Raw genomic sequence first — 5,609 nt, forward strand, 5'->3', positions numbered from 1 at the left:
TAATCCTATAAAGTCGATTGTTATCAGGGAAGTACCGCGATATCATAATTGCGAATTGTAAATTGGCTGAAAATGAAATCGTGTTTTGAAAGGACGTAACGGCCAACATAACCGAAGGCCTTATGGAAGCTGTACTGTTACGTCATCTTTAAATGCAATACCAGCTTGTCCACTATGTTATGTTGCTACAATAAAATTGCGGCCCGCGCAACCACCGACACTGATACCGCGTAAGAAAAGAAGCAACGAAAATTTTACCTCGGCAGGAAGGGTCCCAGGGGAGTAAATATCTTTCTCAGCAAAGATGTCGCTGATATTCTCTTATTTGCGGTTCATAAACATCTGCAGGGATTATTTGTGCGCTATTTTTTCCTGTGTTCCGGTAAACGGTCGCCGCAGATTAAGGGCAACCATAATTTGTCCCATTTTTGGCTTCCGGCCCCGCTGCCGACACCGGGACGACGGGCCGGCTTTCTACCGCTGAAGAAATATCGGGAATTTCATTAATATAACGCGCGTTTCTCTCTGCATAGTTTGACCAAAGCCGGACGTAGTGGCTGCACGATGTTGCCGCTAGCTTGCAGTCAATACATCCTTGATCGTTTCGTATAAAATAGACCGAAAATAGAGTTTGTCGCCTTCATTTTTCAGCAAAAGATTGGTTAAATCGTGACAGATAGCGCAATTTTTTTATTTCGTTATTTCGAGTTTCTCAACGCATTGGACCATATCATCGTCTGAATTAGAATCGGGATAATTCTTTAAATCGGGACTTTTGTTAAATGGGGTTTAGTTATATCGAGTTTTGACTGTAGCTCTCTTGAGGTGCCGTACATAAAATTACCGCTTTACAATTTCTGCCAATAACACGGATTTGGGCCAAGAGCTACGTCGCGCTCGACACAAAACGGGGCAACGCTGTCTCGCGTCTCCCTGTATTTGCAGTAATTATTTAGCGGTACTGAAGCCATCCATTCTTTAAGGCTCATTATAGAAAAAGTTTGGTTGATATTGATGTCGCAGTGTGGACGTATTACGCAGGTGTTCTATATTCTGAGACGTAGTGATGTTAATGGCTGTGGCATTGTGATGACTCAGGCCGTATTCGCTCACAAGGAACAATTTTGTTTTTCCGTCCCCAACGTCATGGCGGCCCCAGTGCAAAATACACCATTCCAGTCCTGAGACTAAGAGAAAAACAAAACAAAACATCCTACAAATATTTGTGGAAAACACCACTTCCTAGGAAAAGGCCCATCACTTCAGCACAAACATGTTTCTATTAGCCTTAGCAAGTGTACCACCGATGAACTATAGCGTTGGATCTCGTCACGTCTACCAGCACTTTTTTTATCAAACACAGGCAGCTGCAGGCTTTTGTGGAGAGAGTATGTATTAATCTCAGATTTGAGCATTCAGTAGTCTTTAAAAGGTCCACATTTAACTGTAACCTTAAATAACAAAGCAATTAGGATACTGGAAAAAGTTGGAGTCATTAAAAACGGATTTATTCAAGAGTAGTGTATCACCATAACATGACCGCGTTCTTCAGAGAATAGTGGCATGTTATATACTCCCTTCTGTATGTTCATGAACCAAATTCTTTTACTGTTTGAATAATCCGTCTGAGACATGTAAATTCTCAGCTATCCAAAGGTGTATCCGCCAAGTGAGTCTAGCTGACGCGAAGCCTCCTTGGGTGCTTCAGCGACACGTTGCATAGCGTCGGCGTCAGCCCTGGCTTCCTGTCCAGCTTGTTCGGTGATGGCCATGGACACTGAAAAAGTTTTGAGAAAAACAATTGACACAAGAAGGATCGCGCTGCGGGTAGAGATTCTTCCATGGGCTTGGCTGAGAGCGAATAAACTAATTCGGAGCTCAGACATGGTTCTAGTGCACAAGAAAGGCACACACTGTAGGTAGGCGGACAGGACACACGCTGTCTTACTTGTGCGCCAGCACCACGTCTGAAATCATTCACCAACTAGCCCAAATAAGAGCATTGATAATCCGGAGCGCTTTCATTTCTTTCTCTTCTAACTGCTATGACTGTAAACCTGACATTTTTTGAGAGGGTATTTAAAAACTCAAGTTTCAAAGTAACTACCCTTGTATACAGTTTCGGTTTTTTTTTTTTTTTCTTGTTAGGATATGACTATGCCGTCTACATTTAAGCATTGTTGGTGCCGAGGCAACTTCAGTTCTCATCGAATGAGAATATTGTGACTGGTTCAAAGAAAGAAACGAGTTGAACATGTTGAAAGATGTGCAAGCATTATTGAATGCTTCCATGGCTTACCTGACACAAGAAAGCCGAAAATGGCCAGCATAATGAGAGTCGCCTTGAAACTCATGTCTGTAGAATGAACGGCCTGGGAAAGAAACAAGATTACTATATTTTGTTTCCCTCCAATGCATTAGAATCAGAAAGAAATCTTTTTCTCACATGTTTCCCGACATTTGTAAATTGCGTACAAATTCTCAAAGCTCTCTGAGGAGAGATTTGAACACGAAAAAGGTTGTTCGCTTAAAAGGATGCGTACAATGTCGGGCTGCTCTCGTAACCAAAATGGTAGTATAATGAAGCATTACTTTTCCTGCATTTCTTTTACCAGCGGATATGCGGAAAATCGTAGGTTAATACTTTTGCTCACAAACGATTTTGGAAACTGCAGATTACTTTGAATGACTCTATCATTTTTTCAGCGCTCGGAACATTTAAATTCACATATTGTACAATAGTTTTTGGTATTCTAATTTATGGGTGGAATAATGATTTCATAATGCGTAACATTTAAACTTTTCGTCAATCGGCACTGTTACCTTATCCGGAGGGTGTACGCAGTGGGTGTAAAGGAATGTGCCTGCTGTATATATATATATATATATATATATATATATATATATATATATATATATATATATATATATATATATATATATATATATATATATATATATATATATATATATATATATATATATATATATATATATAGGCCTCTTAGACTGCAATCGTCGTGCATTATTCATATTCTCACATACTTAATTTTCCAGGAATACGCCATACGTATGCCTCACGAGGCGTTTTAAGGCACATTCAATGCTATGGGTCCGGCCAAAGGTGGCACACTCGTTTTCTCAAAAAAAGGTGCTCAATAAAGACTCGGACTAGGACGCGACGACAAGAATGGGTTCAACCGCGTCTTTTTTTTTTTTTTTTTTTGCGCATGCGTTTCTGAGAACAATGCACCAACACACAGACTTGCCACACTAACTCATCTCTCAGGCCTCCCTAAATGCATATGTCATCTCCCTGCCTATGCTGACGCGAAATAGAATCACGATTTTATGATCGCAATACTCTATCAATATCAGCTGCAATTTACCTTCCAAAGCTCTCAATCTACTGAGTTATTTCGTTTAAATGCCCTTTTCGCATTTCCTTTTATCGATCCTCAAGGCAATCGCTGCTTATATAACACACCGCAATAAAAAAGATTCGATTGTCTTTGGGCGTCCACTGAACTCCAAATATTTCTTGAACACATGCTGATCACTTTTGATAAAACAGTCGCAATGCGCATTGCTTTTACTGATCAAGGCGTTACATTATTTAAGAAATGTGAGAACCATATTTTTTTACTGTATGGTCACCTCTTCCTCATTTTGTATTTTACATTTTGGTCATGCATTTTTTTTTCATTTATGTTAATGTGCTACTTTGTATGGTTTAAGTATTTTTTATCTCTTATGCACAACATCCCAAATCTCGGCAAACCCCTTCGAGCACTCAATGAACAAAAAGTGATGTGATGTATTTGAACCTTTGCAGCAAGCTGCAATTACACACTCCAGACCACGACTTCTGACCGCTGCACCATGGGTACCACCGCTTCTGACCGCTGAATACAAACAGCTCGCAAGGGGAAAAATAGTAATAATCGTAGTACTTTTCTCTGTTAGGGGTTGGTTTTCAGCTGTCGAGAAAAACGTCCCACTACCCACGTCATAAAATTTCCAGCAGATGGCATTAGCATCAGGCATGTTGTTCTAGAATTCAAGATCGAAAACAAAAATTATCATTAGACTTCCTATATATGCCTGAATTTTTTAACCGTTGCTTTCGAAAGAATATCTCAAATATCAGTGGCAATTTTCTTTTTTGAAACAAGGCTTCATATGCGGCGTTTAAGAGGTCAATCCAGGACACAATTTAAAATTCCTTCGTTTCTGCGCAGAAAATCGTTAGTGCAGGTGGTCTCCCAAAATGTTGGGAGTATATCAGGTGCATATTGCTCTTTCTGCTTTATTCTTGCGCAGTGCCGTCATATATCTGCCTCTTGGAAAAGAAAGCTTTCTTGAATCCACGAATCCTATGTATGAACGATTTTCAAGACTTTCTCTTGTAATCTACGCTGATTCGTTCCGACAACGTAGTACGTGTTCAGCGAACCTTTACTCCTGCCAAAAGATCTCCAGTAAATATTTCGCGCAGACTATGTGGGCGCTGGAAGAAAAGCTTATAGCAGAAAAATATATATAATATTGTTTCACATATACAGATTAAACTATAACGCCTAAACCCCATAGAAAAGTTTCCGCAAACCTTCGTTGTCGATTCTGCCAAAATGAAGGCAAGGTACCGCTCCGAAAAACGACACAATGGAATACTGAATCTCTTACCTCGTTTCCAGCGCTCAGGCAAGCGGTTGAAGAGCAGTGAAGAGATTCCTCGGAATAAGCATGGGTGAGGAGCTGCTTTTATATTTAGCAGAATGCGTATATTCCTGTAGTGAGGGACAGCTAGGTATGACAACAGTTAATTGCATAAAAATTTATTGTCCCCATGATATAGAAAGGCAAAATGAAAGAATAAAGATCAAACTCGCGATAGGCTTCTGTCTCGTTCATGGAATTTTTTATTTTCGTTCGTTAAAATGAATTTAAGCAAGTAGGCTGTTCCCGGCCAGCGATAAGACATGAATGGTAATAAACATGCGGGAGATGTCCGCCCTGTCTGTACGCCTCCTGCACGGAACTGACGTCAACATTTTGCGCTTAAATGACAATGAAATATTGCTCCGCATTTATTCTTGAATTTAGGTGAACCGCGCTCTTTGCATTGACTCTTTAGAAAGAGAGCACACGTGTCAAAACCATTCCAGTATTGGAGGAGTTGTAAAAAGCGAAGCCGGAATGTCTTGTTCTTCCAACGCCCCCGTTTGTCCCCCCCCCCCCCCCCCCCCTTCCCGCGGCGGTGCAGTAGTTAGCATGTGCACTACTGTGCCGGAGCACCTGGATTGGATCCCTACCACCGGGAGCTGGGTTTCAAGAAAGGCGAAAAGGAGAGACGTCCGTGGGTTCTGGAATGTCAGTGCACATCAAAGGTCCCCGAGGGGTCGAATTTACTCCGTAGCCCTCCGCTGGGACCTCCCTTCCCTTACATTGCTGTTCAGGTGCCCTTAAAAACAAGCGTGACAGATACTGCGCCTTTCCCTCCCTGTGAATAAATTATATTAAGGGCCCTGCCGTAGTTTTGCATTGGTTAGGGCGCTCAATTACTGTGCCCAAGGATGCGGGAGTGAGTCCCGGTCATGGCGGCTGCT

General features: G+C 41.3%; 1 long non-coding RNA gene across 1 annotated transcript; it reads right to left on the reverse strand.

The window, feature by feature from the left end:
• Positions 1 to 1,486: 1,486 nt before the first annotated feature.
• On the reverse strand, positions 1,487 to 4,764 carry LOC146171854 (uncharacterized). Its single transcript, XR_014702759.1, has 3 exons — positions 4,687 to 4,764; positions 2,300 to 2,372; positions 1,487 to 1,777 (listed from the first exon to the last, which is right to left on the reverse strand). It is a non-coding gene; the product is annotated as an uncharacterized LOC146171854 (long non-coding RNA).
• Between the last annotated feature and the right edge of the window lie 845 nt (positions 4,765 to 5,609).

This window comes from Amblyomma maculatum, unplaced genomic scaffold, assembly GCF_055883805.1.
Source record: "Amblyomma maculatum isolate TAMU_Amacu unplaced genomic scaffold, ASM5588380v1 scaffold_18, whole genome shotgun sequence".
Classification (NCBI taxonomy): domain Eukaryota; kingdom Metazoa; phylum Arthropoda; class Arachnida; order Ixodida; family Ixodidae; genus Amblyomma; species Amblyomma maculatum.